Consider the following 20554-nt stretch of genomic DNA (forward strand, 5'->3'; position numbering starts at 1 on the left):
TGCGAAGGATGAAATCCATCCCTGTGCAGAGAACAGTGCAAGACCGCCACATATGTTTACCAGAGAGATTTTGCTAAACATTTAATAAATGCATGATTTCAACAGGCTAACTAAAAGAGACAAGTTGTACAACATTTGCGGACTGTTGGATAGAGTTTGTTTCTTGCATTTCAATATTTTAAGAAGCACGGTATCCAGTGACTCATCACTTGTGAAGTTTGTACAGCCTCATGTTCTTTAAATACAAGGCTGTGGTTTTTGCACTCAGTGGCTCGTCTAGACAAAAGGAATGAAACTTGTAGTTTCCTAACCCATCTACAGCCAGATTCTGTGGCTGAGGTGAGCATGAAACCAGCCAAGACAATTCAGAGACTTTTTCTTGTTACACTCTTTATTAATGAAGCGTGGCAAACGCTCAGAGCCAGTCCCAGGAGAGCTCCTCACACAAGGAAAGAGACAATGATAAGACACAGAATGTTCAACAAAGAAATGAAAAAAGGAGGCAGCCAAAACGAATAGGACAAACTGATAAAGAATATTGCCACTTGCTCTCTGTAGACTTAGGAAGGAAGGGGCAGAAAGTGAGATACAGTGGGTCTACTCTTCCTCCATTTGAATTAGAGTCATTAAGAAGTTTGCCATTGACTACAATGGAAACAGGATTAAGGCCTAAGTATGTTTTCATTGAGTACCTTCTTAGGGCTTGCTCCTGTTCTCTGATACACAATGCACTTCACTATCTGTCTTGCAAAATCAGAGGTCAAAAGAGAGCCATTTCATTTTGAAAGTAGATGCATTGGATTTGAGTTTTATGACCCATCCCTAAAATAAACTCCAGCCGTACTCCTCTTTATCATCTGTTCTTCAGCACCACAAGGAGAGAGCACCATTTATCCAAGCCACAGTTTGATCTCTATAAGAAATTGATTTAGTCTGACTTATTGATTTTTATGTTGCTTCTAAATAGTTTTATGGTGGTATCATTAACATACAATATTTGAGTTAAACAGTATAGGCCTACATGATCTTTTTAACTGCTTGTATGTGTGTTTGCCTCACTTAATTTTTAAAATATATTTATTTGTATTTTAATATTCTTTCATGATCACTTATGTGCTACATTTTGTCAGCTATAAGTTTGTTGCAGCTGGTAATGTAACCAATGATCTATTAAGTGATATGTGGGAGCTTTAAAGCTTAAAACTTATTTTGTTTATGATGGCAGACGGTCACTGCAATAAATACACCCGGTGTGTCATCATAATCCCAGAAACTTAGAAATGGAGAAGACTTCTTGTATCCCCTCTGTCAGTATAGGATTGGTTCTTACAGTAGAGGCACATCATGACTAGTGTGTTCAAAATATTTATTTTTAATTACTGTAAATCATAAGAAAAAGATGAATGTTAAAGGTGGGGTGAACTTAAGCAAATACTTTCAGTTTGCAAATACCTTAAGTAGTCTATCACCCAAACGATTACTGATCTCAGCAAAAAATGTGATTCCTGAAGCATCTGGTATACTGTAATTCTTACCCCACTGAAGTACTAGAAGCTGTATCGTTGACTACAGTGGGAGTAGGAATAGGCCAATAGTCTCGTATCACATGCTGTGCTAAAATCGGTATATATGTTAGTACACAAACTTTCTGCAATATATTTTGTTTCTGGTTATCAGTACTCTGCTCAGCAGTTAAGTTAAAAACATCCTTTAAAATAATCCTACATATTTCCATTTTTTAAATGTTTGGTTACAAAGATGTAACATTTGTGCTTTGCAGTGTTTAGTCTGCAGCTTATGAAAATGTATGCCAGATATTCTGCACTCGACAATGTTGACTATATAAGAGAAATTACAATCTGGATATTTTATTCTAAGATCAGAGATGCAAACTAGTTATCAAATTTATATAACTCACCATCAAGGTGTGTGCATCTGAGTTGTGCAAGGACTCATTAAATAAACATGCGTGAAAATATACACTCAAGTATTTATTATTCTCTTGTATGAACCAAGTTATAATTGCACAGTTACTGTAATTCAGGATAAATTGTGTAAAACACACTGAATATCAGGATGTTTCCACAAAGTTATGTATTATTGAAACATTAGTCACCACAATATTAAAGCTAATATAATAGTATTTTAAACTTCCAGTGTGTAACATTTGGAATAATCTACTTAAATATATGCTTGTCTGGTGCATTTCGCTTGCATTGCTGTATCTCAGAGAGTTGAGCTATTGTAAATAAACTATTGTCTGTTTAAAAAATATATTTGGTCACTGGAAAATATTTTAAAACTATAGCTAAAGTACATAATAATACAAACAAACAGCAGGTGTCTGAGACCTTCTTCAAATGAACAAATTTGTGCTATAAAGAATGAATGACTCTGTGAGAGAGAGCGTCCCCCATCAGTGAACAGATGGATGTGTTTCTGGAAAGACTCCATAAGTTTACTGACACAAGCTAAACAAATTGAGGCAAGGGGTTAAACTGGTTTAAGTGCATCGGTATCAGGAGTTTGCACTCATTTAGGTAGATCAATTTAAAATTGAGTTAGAGTAGTTCCACTTTTCTTGTAGAGCCAAGGGGTAACATTTTTTCAAATTTTGATTTGTCAAAAGTGACATAGGCTCTTAAGTGCCTACGTCGCATTGTCTGTCTTTCCATGAGATGAAAGCTCTAAGTGCCTCTGAAAATGAGAACTTGGCTCGTAAGTCACATACGCACTTTTGAGATTTTAATCAAGACTTTGGAAGATGACTGGTAAACTTGCTGAGGAGCAAACAGAAAGGCCAGCAAATGTGGAAAGTGTGTCAGATCAACTGCAACTGTATCCTCAGGGATGGTAATACAGGGCAGTCTACTGATAAAAATTACCTCATTTCCTCAAAATCAAAATGTTTCTCAAAGTCAACTTCCTCATAATCAAACTTTCTTTTAGACTCTTATCAAAAGTAGATTGTAGAGTGTTTCATGTATTTTTACCCCTCTTAACTTTTATCAGTCTGATAGGACTATCTTGGTTATTAATGCTTTTTCTTTCTTTTTTTTTCTTTTTTGTCCTTTAGCAATTAGAAAAACAATTGATACAAGTACAAAGATTGTAAAAATAACCTCACTTAAAATCACAAGGTACTCTTGAATGGAGAAACAAATCTGTTGTTATTAATCTCTAACCTTTTCATTTATGAGAGAAAAAAACAGGCACCTTCTATGGTGCTCACTATTCCACTCATAGCAAACATGGTTCATAACCTGCCTGTCAAACTTTTCATCTCCAATTCTCTTTTGGCTCTGAATGCCCAAAAAAGCTATGCAATTCATCTTCTTTTTAGAAGATTATATCGGTATAAAGTATAATAGGCTTGTGTGTGTTGTACAACTGGACATATCTGCAGGACTTAATCTTTCCCATGCTTCCACCATCATAAAAGGAAATGGTATAGTTATACAGTATCTTAAGGTGCTCAATCCTTGACATGTTCCTCTCTGTGTTGCTGAAGTACATTATTTCCTTTAAAGAGTCCTGTAGACTTTTTTTCACTTGACCCATTTAAAGGCAATGTGGTTGTTTACTGTGTTTTAGAACTTGAGGTTCTAGCACTGTAAAGTACTGTACTAGTCTCCCAACATTAGGCAACTGGGGACTGTTCCCTTTTACATCATGATTAAATCTAGTTATTCTATACAGTGTATGCTATGTTGTGTCGATTATTTGCTTTGTAACAGAGTCTCATTAGTTAACATCAGCTCAGGCTGACTCAGCATTCGTTTTTGTGTTGTGTTGTGGTTTTTGTTTTTTCATGCATGAGCCTTTGTAATTCTGATGATGAGTCTATTCTATTCAGGTTCTCATACCACTCCCATCTCCATGGTATGTGTGAGCCCAGCTACTTAACAAGGATCTCTTCAGATTGACATGCTGCCATGTTATTTATTCTGTGCAAATAATTTCTAACAGAATGGGCTCGCCAATGATCGGTGGCCAAATTCTTCAACATCAGTGGATCTATGTTGATTTAAACCAGCTGAAGATCTGGCCCTGGTGTTTTTAGAGTGGGGATAGAATCAGCAATGGCCCAGAGGTCCAATAATACATTTTCAAAAGCCTAATGTGTTTCAGTGGCTCTGATTTGACAATTTAAAAATTGAGGAGAAATCCAGTACAGCAGTATGCTGTCCCTGTGCCTTCTTAGCATATACCCAGGAATATATAGTAAGATAAAGACTAACATGTAGTGATTAAACATGACAGAGTAAGGACAAAATGAACTCCAAAGACCAGGCAGATGTACAGAGATGTTTGGCTGTGCTGTTGTTTGCCCAGTGGTGTTGCTCCAGAGAAACAGCTGCACAGCATCTTCTCAGAGCTGACTCAGACCAGCTGCGCTGGGTAGGTTGCACACAATCAAACACAAATGTTTCAAATGCAGTTCCCCCTCCCCGCCCCTTTCCACAGCTGTCCAAAGCAGTTCAAGCCTACAGGGGGAGGGCATACATTGCTAGGGCACAATGCAGAAGTTGCTGTAGCCTCGAGAGTAATGTGAGTATAATGCTGTGTGTCCTACAACCTTTTATCTTTGAAAAATCCTAGAAAATAAAACATAGGCAGTCTTAATATAGAAGGTCAGAGAGTCCCTCTGGATCTGTCCGCCATCCAGGTCACTCCTAGAGCTATTCTTGAAACTTTATTTCATAGATTAATTACACTGAGTGTAAATAACTTCCATCTAATTCCATTTAATACCACTTTCCTTTATCCTTGGATACAAATTTATAGCACCTATTGCTATTTTGCCTGAGTGCTGGAAAAAAGGCCGGAGCAAAATGGTCTTTTTCTTTCTCCAGAGGAGCATGGTTTTCTGTATATGTAGGATTTTTTCCCTCTTACGTATCTATGTTCTTTTCTGTATATCACAACTTTATTTTCTATACCATCTTTCCTATATGCTGCATCCTGAAATGCTTTTCAGACTTAAATAGTACAATTAGTTTACAGTTTATCACAGTGATAGCTCTTACTCTCCTTATTCACCCAGGAATATGGATTGAGGATGCTTTAACTTTTTAAAATTATTAATATCCTCCTGTTGCATTATCTGTTTACATCCTTTGCTATATGTTCTACATTTACTCCAGAGAGAGACGTTCTTTCTATGGGGTTGGCGCAGAGCTTGGCATTTAACAATGAAGTTGCAAATGCCTGAGTTTCTGATAGAAACTTTTGAGCTTTGTTTTTGATTTTGTTGATAATTTTCCATATTAATAATCAAGACACCATGAACTTCACTACCAGCTGGACTGAAATTCTGCCTTTAAGTTCCTGGATTTTGTGACTTTGGTGAAGCAGACTAGAAATTGTGTGGAAGCATGATGTAAAAATGGAGGGCTTTTTAATTTAAAACAAACATGAAAGCAGAATAATAAAGTCCTGCATTGATTTTAGTATAAAAACAATTTAGTGTATGTTGTCCCCAACACCATAGACAGAGTCAAGTAGGGGCAAACTGGAGGTTTTAGCAGTGGTGTAGAGTATAGTGGGGACTTTTGACATCTGAGAGAGCATGGGAGACATTTGAGATAAGCACAGTCATTTTGTATCCCTAGATGTTTCTTCCAAAATGAACATCAGAGAAATAGCTAACATGAAACTCCTGTCTTTAGGTTTCAGAGTTTACAATCCATTGAGAAGAATAGGGCAGTTCACACCTCCCTAAGTTATTGTTTTAGGCTGTGTGCGGATGAATGAAAATAACACTGCATTTGTTAACCTAGAATATGTGAACCAAACATAAACTTCACATGAGGGCTTTTTTAATGAAAGCCTGGATTCTGGAGTCAATTTTGTAGCAAGGGGTGGATTCCGTGACCTATTTCTCAGCCACAGAAATGCAAAATTCTTAGGGCCCTAATAATAATTGGTTTGTATTTATGTAGTAGTGGTTGTGTAGTAGAGTTGAATTCATAGAGTCGTTGGCCTGCCAGGCCCCAGAAAGGACGAGGGCATGTTGTATATAAAGTAAATAATAAAGTAGGAACTTCAAGCATTTAGCAGAGGGTGATCTTCTGTCTAGAAGTCTGATGTTTTTCTGCCCATGATCTCTTAATGCATACTACACTGTTCACCGGAGAATCTGAAAGCACCTTGGAAACACTGAATCCCACAGCTCTGTTGTGAAGTAGCTAAGTGCTATGTTGTTTTACAGATGGCTAAACTTGAGGTACAAGGGAGGTTGTGATCTGGTCAATGTGTCCCAATAAGTTAGTAATATTCCTTGAATGGAAATAAAACCTAGGTATAACTCTTGTTCAGGGCAACAATAAACCAGCCCCAAAAGGATTGCTTTTACTCCTAAATTCCCTTTTGAGTCTCTCTGGCAGCATCACCCCCATAAAAACATAATGCAAATAACAGTGAGAACGTTGTTCATCTCCATTTTTATACCAACACAACCAGAATTATTCGCAATGTATCAAGTGTTGGTGATACACATGGTGAGGGTGGGTGCCTAACAGAAGTGTATGTGCCAGGCCCCACAGCCTGTGAGGTAGGTATTTTTCCCCAACTAACCCACCAGCAAACTGGACGGCACAGTCACCATGAAAGCTTTTTTCAAGAGTATCATGATTATTGTGGAACCCCACTCCACATGGTGGCAGCAGCAGCGGGAAGGGCTACTCTAATTGTTCAGGGGATGGGCCTCTCCTTTCACCCAGAGCCCTGGTTGGTTAGAGAACTGGTAGAAAATCCCACCCCTACTGTCTGCTGCCAGCTCTTCCATTGGAGGGGTGGGGATGCCACTAGAGAAAAGACGTAATGGGCTGCTGTGGGGGGGTCTATCATGCTGCAGGCCCACAGTGTGAGCTCAGAGCTGGGAGACGGGCCTAGGGAGCAGCTAGAATTCATGACTACTATGAGCTTGCATTACATTCAAGATTCAGTCACCATCAAAAGGAACAGCGGTGACCTGACTGGTGAATGTGGAGGGGCACTTTGGACTGTGTGTTTGCTGATGGCATTTGAGTTACCTTTGAAGTATTGGCTCCATGAGACCAGTAATGCCAGACCCAGCTATTCAGAACTAATGAGTTAGGATCCCCCGAAATCATACAATTGGCTTTAAGATTATGAGACGTTTTTAAAAAATAAATAAATGTTGGCTTCTTTTTATTTACCTTCTGGATTTTGAACCTGTGTGCAGTGAAGTCATAGTTTTACAATTTCCTCTGCAATCATGAGGGCTGAAAACTCATGTGGCCCCCTGTATCTGGGGTCTGAGAAATACGCCTTCTGTTGTGAGACTGGTGATAAAATCACAGGTGTTGGCAATACTGTCTTATTTGCACGACCTCTCCCTTTCAGTGACACTGGGGTTCTGTGATGCAGGTGCTGAATTAAAGAGGTATGCACTGGAATGATTCCTGGGCAAAATGCTGTCACCCCAAAGGCAGTAGGAGGGTTCCTTACCCCAAGGCAGGGGCGGGAGTTTGGTAAAACCTACTGGAGAGGGGAGCCCTCACCATAATTACAATGGACCACACCATAATTACAGTTGGTCAAAAGTTCCTCCCAGGTTGCCATATACTAGATTTTTGCCCCCTATTGAGTATGGTAAAGTAGTTGAGAGAAACCTATAGATACCAAAAGTCTCTCTTTACAGATTTCTTGCATAGACCCTGTCCGGCCTCGAAGTTCTCTCTTTGGAGAGTCCAAACAACTGGAGTAACAGTGTTGCTTGTTCACCAAACACAGTGTTCCATTGAAATATTTTCCATGTCATCTACAAAGCTTTTGTCAAAATACAGTTACAAGTGTAGCCTGGTGGGGAAGGTGTTTGTGCTGCTAATTAGCAAGTCTGAGTTGAAGGTGAGCTCATGGTCTCAGGGGCAGATATCATTTGTTCTAATCTCTTTGGGGAATGAGCTATCATCTCTGCAAAAAGTCACCTGATTTATGATGACCATTTGTATCAATACACTGTAACAGAGTTTAATTTTCTGTTGCAAGGAAAATATTAAAATTACAAGTCTGAAATGCACTAGAGTCCTAATTAATGGTATTAAGGTTGGCCAATTTAAATGTGCTCAGTAAGAAAGCTAAGCCCTTTGGGATGTACTTTTAAATCTAGAGATCAGAGTGTCTGGTTCCAGAAATGTGCATGCACTGAGCATATGTGCTCTCAAAAACTGGGAACATGAGCATTCAGATGCGTTCTTAGGAACCTACAGAGTTGTCAGTGGGCACATTTTTCTGCTCGACGTGCACACTTGTGGTAAATATGCACGCAAGTCCAAATACATTGTGTGCGCTTATGCATGGACTTCTGATTTGTTTTAAACGTTTTCCCTTTATACACACTATTGTGGCGAGCACTTCTCCCCTAGCTGGGATAACAATTAAAAGAGCCAGCACACCATACTGTATAATGGCAGCTGAAACTAAGCTGTGTGGCACTGCGGATACAGCACTAGACTAGGACTCAGACCTGGTTTCTATTTCCAGCAGTGCCACTGACCTGCTGGGTGACTTTGGGCAAGTCACTTTACTGCCCCGTGCCTCAGTTTCCTCATCTGTAAAGCAGGAACAATAATAATCACGTCCTTTGTACAGCATAGCACTTTGAGCTCAAATGATGAAAAGCACCATATAAGAGCTAGCTATTGGTATTGTAATTAAGTAAGCTGGAGCCTGATCAGAAACAACCATGCATGTCTTTCTTTAATAATCTGTAACCCAAACTACATATACTTAATGCATGGACTCTCTTTATAAATCTATCCCGCCAGCTCTCTGATCATTTTTCTTGCACATCTCTGAACTCCCCCAGATTTGTCAATGTCTTTGTGGTTGTGGTGACACCTGGAACTCGTTGCAGCATTACTGATGTGGTTACACCGATGTATGGAGAAAGATTAATACCTTCCAGCTCTAGGATGCCTCTGAATACTGAACTCAAAATTGTCTTTGCTTGCTGCTATGCTGCATTATAAAATCAAAAGGCCAAATTCTGAACTGATTTATTGGGGGGTGGGATAGTTCAGTGGTTTGAGCATTGGCCTGCTAAACGCAGCGTTGTGAGTTCAATCCTTGAGGGGGCTGTTAAGTTGATCTGGGGCAAAAAATGGGGATTGGTCCTGCTTTGAGCAGGGAGTTGGACTAGATGAGTTCCTGAGGTCCCTTCCAACCCTGAGATTCTGTGATTACCTGATTACATTGACAGAATAGGAGAAAGTGTTAATGTTTTTTCATCAGTGGATCTCAAAGAGCTTCACAATCTTTTTAACATATTTATCCCCACAGCACCCGGGTGCAGTATGGAAGTGCTATTATCTCCATTTTTACAGATGGGGACCTGAGACACAGAGAAGCTAAGGGACTTGCCCAGAGTCACAGAGGAAGTCCGTAGCAGAGCAGAGGGAATTGAATCCAGGTGTCCTAAATTCTAAGATAGTGCCCTAACTATTGGCCCATCCTTCCATTCATAAGTGGCTTATCATATCCAGTTTGCTGCCTACAGTCACCTCTAGCGCTCTTTTAACATTACCATTTGCTGGTTCTTTCCTTCCCATTGATTAACTGTATTTTTTAGATTGTTTTTCCAATTTGAATCTCACTGACTATGAAAATTACAACTTTAAACGCTGGAGTGGGGGCAAGTTGAAACTCTGCAAACATAACTAGGCACCAAGCCTAATCCTGACCAGCATTACCTCCTCCTTTGTCCTGCCTCCATTCAGCATCAGGGCAGGAATCCTAGTCAATGCTCTATGTGCTAGGGAGGTTCAGCTATCCTGCCAGCTCATGCACCATTCCCGCAAGGAGCACAGTTTGCTAGCTAAGTACTATGGCTTGCTCCCAACTGATTGATCCAGGTGCTGGTTGGGGTTGCCTACTGCATTTCATTGAATGTGTCACAAACCTTCCTGGCATCCTGCCCTGGCCAACAGCATCCTAAAAGCAAAGGGCATGCCAGGCAGTTTTTCGGCTCACCTACTTGCTGCTCGTGAAAGCAGAATATGACTGATAATCTATCATTCCTAACTAGAATACATCAAACCTAGGAAATCCCAACACCCCAGGGTCATTAAAACTATAGGCAAAAATATTAACTTTTCTTCAACAAAGCTGACAGTTTTGAAACTTTCACTTTGCAGCAACCAAAGAAGACTGAACTGGTGAGAGGGGAAGAAACAAGCAGAAGCAACGAGATGGCCGAGGAGCAGGAGGAAAGAATCAGTGCAACCATAAGGTAAAAACAACAAGCATTTGTCAAGCTTCATCAGAGCCTTCTGTACTTGCTTCATTACATGCACATTCTTGGATAAGAAGAACTCAGCACTTCTCGTTAGTGAGAGAGCTTTGCTCGCTCTGTTTTAAATGACAGCCACATTGTGCCACCTTATGGTAATACCAGTTCCTTTAGCTTTAGCTTCATACAGGGATGAGGCAAATTTTTTTATCTTTCATTATTTTGAAAATGATTTGAAAAGAGAATAATTCTGTTTAATATGACCTACTTAGACAGCGATTCCAACTCCTTTTCTAAGGGGCCAAGAAACTGCAGCCTGGCTATAAATCTCTCGTGTGTTATATGCACTGAAAGAGTTGAAGAAATTTAAAATATAAGCTAAATGTTGTCATACCCGATCTACACCGCTGAGCTGTCTGGCGCTCACACCTAAACGCATTTAATCTACAACCATGTTTATAATCGTGTGTGTGTGTATCACCTTTTAACACCTGCATCAGTTGCATGTACCTGGATTTAATGCTTTATGTCCTGACTCCTTTACAAAATACGTCCCTTCCATATTCCGTTGTAGTAGTATGGTCCTTAGAGTAGCGGAGTCCGTCAAATATTATAGTTAAGGACTGTTATGTATATTTAAAGATGACTCTTTCAATAGAAAATACCCTTCCGGTGAAACCCTTATGGCTTGTTTTAGCTGAGACAGGGTGGGTGAGGTGATGTCTTTTACTGGACCAATTTCTGATGGTGAAAAAGACAAGCTGTCGAGCTTACTCACGTTCCCATATCGCTTCTCCCCACAAGCCCTCTCAACCTATTGTCTCTCTTTTCCGCTCCTTCCCTCTTACTTTTTTTCTTTATTTCCCCGTTTACAACAGTTTTTTACAAGTGACTTGACAAACATTGTTTTTGCTCTCATTGGATAGTCCAATTCTTTGCACTCTGGGACATCCTCCTTCATTAAATTGGACACATCTGTCCCCAATATTCCACTGTGCCAGACATTCTTCCTGCCCCCAGGAAATTTGATGTCCTTTGTGTACTCCAGATTTACAGTTCCAGAGTTGGGCAGAACTTGTAAAGATGAAGAACTTTGTCATAAGCTACAGCTAATATGACAACATGGTGATCGGCAGTTCACGTACCTTTCCTCCCCTTTATACTTGTTACTATCATAATAAAACCTGATACTAAATGACGGCAAGGTTTAGTCTTGATCGTATATGCTGCATACTCCAAGCATAGATTGTTCCCAGAATGACCTGTCATACTGGGGTAATGATGTCCAGAAGCCATGTGCGCACACCCTGATATTTCTTACTGGAATTTTTTTGTGTATATACTTTACCTCTGGCACACAGCCTTCAAAGTTCACCCCACTGGGCCTGCTCACCTGTGTCATCTGACTGAAAAAGCAAACAAACCAGGCTAACGATATTTTTTTCAGTTGATATGGCAGCATCAGCAATGGCGCAGGGCTTTCATCTTTGTTTTCCAATCTAAATCAAATCTCTCCTTAATCCCAATGATGTAAAAAGCATTCAGTTCCAGTACCTCTGGTTAGTAATGTAAAGACAGATTATTTCTACTAGAGAAAGGCAACCTAGTTTGGATAAAATAAGAACCAAATTTTAACTGAGCCTAGGCTTTTAGTGAGATTTGTAAAGCTCTCTGATAAGATTAATTAAAACGATTTCAGTTGTCTTTGCACTTCTTGATCTTTGGTTGGCAGTGGAGGTATCAAAAGACCTGAGACAGGCAATGGGCACATTGCAGTTATGTCGAATTCTGCCACCCTTATTGCAGTCCTTTACACCACAAGGTGTCCCAGAATCCAAGGAAGGGATGTCTCAATGGGAGTCAGGGTATCAGACTGTGGCCCTCACCAAGCTTACACCAAAGGTCACATGCTACGTCATTTAGTTCAACTTGTTTGTTTATTTCTCTTATGCCTTGTATTTGTGTTTCAAAAGGTCATACTGTTAAAAATTAAACAACCATCCCCCATCACTGATTAATATACTGTAAATAGCTCAATGAGCTCTAGATCATGCTTTTAACGTGGAGCCCATAGCTGGGGGCAGTGTGGTGGCACACTGTCGTGGGGGAATTGGGGATGAATGGGGGGTGCCTCTAGGAAAGGTCTGTAAGGAAATCTGACCCGAAATGTGGCAGCTGAGCATGCTGGCTCCTGTATCATAGGTTAGTTGTTCCTGCTGCTTGTGGAACGCAGCTCTTCATTCACAATGTCTGATCCTTCTCCTGTTTACTTCAAAGGGAATAGGATTGGGCTAATACGGTAGTGACCATGAGTAATGAGGTGAACAATGTTTGTGTCAGAGCCAGGAAATTTGCCACATCACTTTTCTCCTTTTTCCTCCCTTTTAACTATCTGTACTCTGATTATAAATATTCAATAAATTCCTAGTCAAAGAATGTATTTGCCCCCCTCCCTCTTCAATTTTTTGGTTTTGCTCTATGTTAGCATCATTTCCTAAATATATTAAATGCTGTTTACGTGAGTCATTAGCTTCAAGACCTTCATGTTTCTTTCACCAGCCCCCCCGCCCAGGACTTTCACAAATGATGATTTCTGATCAGTCCTTTTATGGACAGAGGAGTTAGATTAATGCATACCCATGTCTTAAACACACAAACCCTCACTCAAATCAGTGCCAGTAACTACCTATATAGCTCTATGATTTTCCCTCTTTAAAGTGAGAAAATACTCTAATCTCAGCAACTATGCACAGGAGCTCTAGTGATATTGGTTAATGCTCTCACAAATAATACTTAGAGTTGCATTATATTTTACATAGATATGCGCAGATAGATATGCAGATAGATATGGGCAGATAGATATCCAGAAATGACATAGCCTTCGGCAAAGCAAATAAACATTAGATGTACTATCTAATGAAACAATGTCAGTCAAATATTATTTTCCCTTTGATAAAATATCAGCTCCTTAAATGACCCTCTTAATGAAAACTACACAGCATGCTAACCATCTGCCTGATCTTGCTATCCAGTGGGGATACAAAGTTGTGTGACTGAGCTAACATAATGCAACACACACAAATTCTAAATCTATTATTGAGGAACAGTTGAGCAACGTCAGAGCCTCGCTGTGCTCGGCATTTTAATACAGTAGAAGAGAGCCGTTGCTCTGAAGAGCACATAGCCTAAACAGACAAGATAGACGACAGGTATAAAACATATAAACAGAAGATGGGGAACTGATGGACACAGAGGGAAAGTGATTCCCCTAAGGTCACACAGGAAGCTTGTATCTGAAGCACTTTAGATCATTTGAGTCTCCATTCATTGCCGTAGCTACAAGCCCACCCTCTGTCCCAAGGCACTAAGATAATTAATGAAAAGTTGTCAAGAAAATAAACTGCACACCACACGAGTGAGAGAACTTTAACAAAAAAATATAAATATAAAACCAACTGGCTAACACAGTATTAAACAGTAGTGATTGCTATTACAGTGCAGCATATTTGTGTGACCTCTTTAGTTAATGAGCCAAATTAATGTTTGTTTTGTTTTTCTTCTTCGTGCTAAGGTCCACAGATCTGTTACAGTGGGTACTTCAGCCAGCCTAGTTTGCCTCTTGGGGGCAGAGCTGGGCCTGTCAGACACTGGCTGCAGAGGAATGCCTCATGCCTTGGAGGTCGCTCCCTGAAGGCTCCTCCAGGTTTATCCACCTCCCCAGCAGCCCAAGGCTCAGCCAGACCTCCCAGCTGCAAAGGTTTTCTGAAAAAATTCCAAACATTTGCTTCAAGCTTCTGAGTAATAATCCAGATCAGTAAAGTGTCTGTCTAATTGTTAGCCATATCACAGAGAGCTGATTGTCTTTCCAAAAGACTGTCCCCTCAACGCCTCTTCCCCTTCTGAGTGGTTTGCAGCAGCAGCAGCTGGGGCCCCTGAAGGCTTCCTTTTTTGCCAGAGGTAAAAAGGAAAGGCCTGTGTCTCCTGCTCCAGCTTTACAGAGCCTCTCACTGAGGTTAGCTAGCTTCAGGGATGAGTGGCTGCCCCTCCCCCATCTCCCTGAGGGGCATGATGCTGGAAGGGCAGCGTATCAGAATGAAAATCACGCCTAAGTCCCTAGAGCACACACCAGCACCCATACTCCTAACTGCAGAACTCGGTTGCCTTCTCCCCCCAGGCAGTGGATGGGGGGCATTGGATTCAACACAGACCGTGCCAGTGCCAAGGGGTGCAGTAAGAGGCCTTGGCACTAGTGTGTAACAGGGACAGCACTTCTGGGGAAACTGAGGCAGGAGTGCATGGGGAGCCCTTAGAGCACAGAGACAATGGAACTGAAGAACTGAGCTTTTCCTGCCCTCCACTTCACATAGTGCTAGTTTCACTTTCACCTCCCTGCAAATCCGTAAGTCACTTGGAAAATAAGGGCCAGATTTCCTTGCATGTTGCAGATGCTTTGCATTGCTCTAGCGATGCAAAGCAGCTGTAAACCCAAGTTAACTGGCTTGTTCTCTCTGGCTGCTTTGCCCTGCTTTGGAGTACTGGTAAATCTGCCTTTAAGTATTTTTTTTAAATTTTAAACTTTTAAAGTTGATATTAAATATATTCAAATCATTAGAAATATTGCATGAAGTATTCCTTTTGGGTTTCTTGTTTAGCATCAGAGTAGAAAATGTTTAAGTGTTTTTAATTTTTAAAAACTTAAGGAAATTCTCAGGCAAAATGGTACATTAAAATGGAGTTTACATGAGGATATGTCTCAGTAACTTAAGGGACAAATCATTACAGTGATGTTGTAGTTATCCCCAAACTAAGCATGATGAACCCAGAAATTCAGAGTTAAGGTTACACTTAACATATCTTAAGGTAAGAAATGCACAGATAAGTGACCCAACCAACCTTAACTTGGTCCTGATTCCACCCCCAAGGTAGTCCTCATAACTGACAAAGAAGAGCTCTGTGAGAACTCAAAAGCTTGCCTCTCTCACTAACAGAAGATGGTCCAATAAAAGCTATTACCTCACCCGCTTTGTCTTTTTAATATTCTGGGGCCAACACTGCTACAACAACACTACTTGCAGCATTCATTCCCAAAGAAAATTCAGTTTTTTGTCACAAAATTCAAGAAATATCTTCCTTCCTGCTATCAAGCCTCAGTCCAATTCTTACGAGCACTGACAACTCAATTGGAGGAGAAGTCCTATGTCGCCTGTCACGAGATCTGTCAAGTGGCCATCTGCCCATCAGTTCATCAAATTCTACAAATTATTCATCCAGTTTCCATCCAATGCCATTTTTGGCAGAAGTCTTCTCTATGCTTTTGTCCCCTAGTAAGGGGAAGATGGAATGTGTATAATTTACCTCATTTTTGGATGTCCATAGTTTAAAATATGATCCTGCTTCCCACCCTGCAGGCACTGTGCTGTGAAAAGCCTGCTGTAATGGATCTGTGTACATTAGCATGATGAAGAATAGGTTAACGTATGTGAAAATTTCCTTTCTTTGAGTAATGAAGTCCATAGCTCTGGTCTACCCTGGGATCATCTGGAGTCAGAAAGCGATGGTAATTGACATCCAAAGATTCAGGTTCATTTCATCTGCTCAGCAGTAGGATAAACTTGTCCTTTTTAAAGTATAGTTAGCAAAATCACTAACTTAGGAAAAAAGGGTATAATTATCCAGGCTGAGGTATTTGTCACAGCCGGAGGGAGTGGTGCATTCTCTTGCTGCCAGTGACTGACAAGCCTGGTTATGTCCCCAGGCTGAAGCACCTATTATAATGGGTCTTATTACTCAAAGGCAAGAAACATTCATGCAAGCTTGGATAAATTTTCCTACGTAGGTTTTGGAAGTATCAATTTAAGAAAGACTTCTGGTTGCCAGAAGACACACTATATGGTTTCAGAGTAGCAGCCGTGTTAGTCTGTGTTTGCAAAAAGAAAAGGAGGACTTGTGGCACCTTAGAGACTAACCAATTTATTTGAGCATAAGCTTTCGTGAGCTACAGCTCACTTCATCGGATGCATTCACTGGAAAATACAGTGGGGAGATTTATATATGCAGAGAACATGAAACAATGGGTGTTACCATACACACTGTAATGAGAGTGATCACTTAAGGTAAGATATTACCAGCAGGAGAGCGGGGTGGGGGGGACCTTTTGTAGTGATAACCAAGGTGGGCCATTTCCAGCAGTTGACAAGAACGTCTGAGGAACAGTGTGGGGTGGCGGGGGGGATAAACATGGGAAAACAGTTTTACTTGGTGTAATGACCCATCCACTCCCACTCTTTATTCAAGCCTAAATTAATTGTATCCAGTTTGTAAATTAATTCCAATTTAGCAGTCTCTCGTCAGTCTGTTTTTTGAAGTTTTTTTGTTGAATTGCCACTTTTAGGTCTGTAATCGAGTGACCAAAGAGATTGAAGTGTTCTCCAACTGGTTTTTGAATGTTACAATTCTTGACGTCTGACTTGTGTCCATTTATTCTTTTACGTAGAGACTGTCCAGTTTGACCCACGTACATGGCAGACGGACATTGCTGGCACATGATGGCATATATCACATTGGTAGATGTGCAGGTGAACGAGCCTCTGATAGCGTGGCTGATGTGATTAGGCCCTATGATGGTTTCCCCTGAATAGATATGTGGACACAGTTGGCAACAGGCTTTGTTGCAAGGACAGGTTCCTGGGTTAGTGTTTTTGTTGTGTGGTGTGTGGTTGCTGATGAGTATTTGCTTCAGGTTTGGGGGCTGTCTGTAAGCAAGGACTGGCCTGTCTCCCAAGATCTGTGAGAGTGATGGGTCGTCCTTCAGGATAGGTTGTAGATCCTTGATGATGCGTTGGAGAGGTTTTAGTTGGGGGCTGAAGGTGACGGCTAGTGGCGTTCTGTTATTTTCTTTGTTGGGCCTGTCCTGTAGTAGGTGACTTCTGGGTACTCTTTTGGCTCTGCCAATCTGTTTCTTCACTTCCGCAGGTGGGTACTGTAGTTATAAGAATGCTTGAAAGAGATCTTGTAGGTGTTTCTCTGTCTGAGGGGTTGGAGCAAATGCGGTTGTATCTCTTTGGTCACTCAATTACAGACCTAAAAGTTAAAATTCTTCAACAAAAAAGCTTCAAAAACAGACTCCAATGAGAGACTGCTGAATTGGAATTAATTTGCAGACTGGATACTATTAATTTAGGCTTGAATAAAGACTGGGAGTGGAAGGGTCATTACACAAAGTAAAACTGTTTCCCCATGTTTATCCCCTCACCCCCCCACTGTTCCTCAAACGTTCTTGTCAACTACTGGAAATGGCCCACCTTGATTATCACTACAGAAGGTCCCGTCCTGCTCTTCTGCTGGTAATAGATCACCTTAAGTGATCACTCTCGTTACAGTGTGTATGGTAACACGCATTTTTCATGTTCTCTATGTATATAAATCTCCCCACTGTATTTTCCACTGAATGCATCCGATGAAGTGAGCTGTAGCTCATGAAAGCTTATGCTCAAATAAATTTGTTAGTCTCTAAGGTGCTACAAGTCCTCCTTTTCTTTTTACAATATATGGTGTAATTTCTTCTCTGATGTTCTCTGTAATCCCATCAGTTGGACATCTAATTCTAGCATCTCACAAGTGTGGTTGCCATAATACTGCAAAGCAATTTAACTCAATTTGTTCAGTAGCTTAGAAGGAGCAAGCTGAGACTTTGGTTTTAGCCGTTTAAAGATGATGCATTACAGATCTCGAATGTCAATATATCTATAGAGTGACTAGGTGGTTTTTAATGAATGTAGATAATGATGTCGGTCACAGTGCAGTCCTCCTTCACAGAAAGCCATTTCTCTTCTGTCCATTCTAAAATGTAAACTGTGCTCTTTGATTACCACCGAACATCCATTAATACATCTGAGTAGAAGGTATCAGGTTCACCTTTCTAACAAAAAGTTCTTCCAAGCAGATACCACATCTTCCTATGCTTTTGTACAACACCTAATACAGTGGGGCTCTGAGCCAGATTAGGACCTTTTGGGTACTACCATAATATAAATATTGATTTTTTTTTTTTAGTGGTGTGTTAATGGAAAATGGCCACACAGCAGGTAAGGTGGCAGTCTAGCATCAAGAAAATTGAAATGTTCCTCCCACACTTGCCAAAACAAAATAAACTGTTACAGTTTAGTGACCAGCTTCCTGTCCCTTGTTCTCAATCACAAAATAAATACATACACTTTGGGGGGAGGTCTTTTCTTCTGAATATCTATTTATAACTTGAGTGAAAAGTCTGTGTATGGTTCTGTAGTAGTAGTAGTAAGGAAAACTGGACAAGCTGATTTGGAGATTGGAAGGGAACTCCCTCAGACTTGGCCAAAATGTGGAGGATGGAAAATCATTCCTCTCAGCTCCTGCCATTCAGAATTCTTGTCTGTGGCATCTTTTTTTCTTTCTCAAAAGGGAAAAGGACCACCAGGAAACATATTTAAAAATCATCTGTGGTGCACAGAAGGAGAAGAGAGAGAAAGTTGTTGGTACGTTTCAGCATGCCTCGTTAAAAACCTCTCTAGGCACTACAAAGTGTATGTTATCAATATGCATATGTGATTCTCTAAGGCAGAGTTGCCTTTGAGGTATATTTTCAGGAGGACAACATTTTCCCAAGTGAGGCAAGGAACAACAGTGAATCATATGTGTGGGAGGGAAAACCCTTCAGGCTATGTACAGTATTTATTCCCTTTTTTGTTTTTTGCTTTTTTTCCCTCTCTTATTAATGGCTTTTGCAACTACTGGTAACACTGCATTGCTAGCTGGCAGAAAATGGTGGCTCACTTGCAATCAGATTGTTTAAGGGGAGAGGTTGTATGTACAGGGAAATGAAATGGTTGCTTACAGCAATAGAATAAGGAAGCTTCCCTGGATCCTCAGCCCCATAAGTGAGCGTCAGTGTAGAGGCTATTGCGGAATGGAATTTTGCTCCCATGTAGACAAGGGTTCCATGTTACATTACTCAATGTTCTAGAAATACACATACAGATTTTGATATATAAAGGCTGAGGTCTTAAGTACACACGTTCTGTACATCACATTTTTAAAATTCCAGCTGAAGAGATCAGCAGGAGAGCCAGAGAAGTTGAGCTCCATGTAATCTTAGGAAAGAATAGCTGCCTGCTCAACTTAAAACTGACTAATGCTTTGATTTTTACCTCTGGTCTTATTAAAGATGAGTTCCACCCTGAAAAATGCTTCAAAGCAGAAAGATGCAACAAAGGGAGTCATGATGAGCTACCATGAAAAGTTGTTGGAGTTCCTGGCAAGGCTGAGTGATATGACTGGCAATAGGAACAGTATTTCCCCTAAGTACTGACCGATAACTGGGAAGTGATGTGAACTGTCATGTATTTAGTAGACAGCAGGTTGCTCAGGGTTGGGCAATAAATTGTAGCTGAGAGAGAGAGAGAGAGAACTGTGCTAAAAGGACCATTACATCCCAGCAGAGTTATCCTTCCTCCAGAACTCTATCTTGAAGTGATACCTATAGCAGTCCCAAACTATATGATAGCAAACTATCCAAGTAATGGGACAGAAATAAGGAAGAAGACCTCTCAGACAACCAGCTGAATTAGCCTGGTATGCCATGTTCATGGGGTATTATTATTTGTATTATGGTAGCATCTAAGGACAACAGCTGAGAAGAGAACCTCGCTGTGTAGTAAAGTAAGAGACAACTTCTGCCCTGAAGACCTTACATTCTGATAGCAAAGACAGGGAAATGGTTGAGGATAAAACTTGCAAGCAGGGCAAGCAATGTGATGAGTTAGAAACATGGTGTTAGTTTCATGGTTTTTTGCTGGCTTGTTTCAAGCTCTGTGGGGTTTTTTTTTATACTTTGTTGTTTGAGAGGGGATTAGCTAAACAGACAGCAAAAGGGAGGTAGAGGACACTGAAGTGAGTGGAAAAAGAGTAATAGGAGAAAAGAATACAGGGCAGGAGGCGGGTAGCTTTTTTTTTTTTCTTTTAGACTAAAGTAACTTTATTGCCTGGTCACAACTGAGCACCGGGGGTGGGGGGGAACCAAGCCTTCCCCCCCTTACAGTCATGTTAAATAAGGACAGTGTGGGACCTACCCCCCCCCCAGCTCTTCCCTCTCTCTTGGCCCTTGTCCAGTATTAATAATAACTTAAAATAAATTACAGCGAGCAGCAGGTGCTGGGGAGGGGAGCGCTGCCCTCCCATGGCATACAGGAACCTGCCCCCCTACATGGCTAAGGTGGGGGGCGGATACGAGACGGGGGGCACAGGGGAAATGGGACCAGCTTT

This window comes from Lepidochelys kempii, chromosome 2 (genome assembly GCF_965140265.1).
Source record: "Lepidochelys kempii isolate rLepKem1 chromosome 2, rLepKem1.hap2, whole genome shotgun sequence".
NCBI classification, from domain to species: Eukaryota; Metazoa; Chordata; order Testudines; family Cheloniidae; genus Lepidochelys; species Lepidochelys kempii.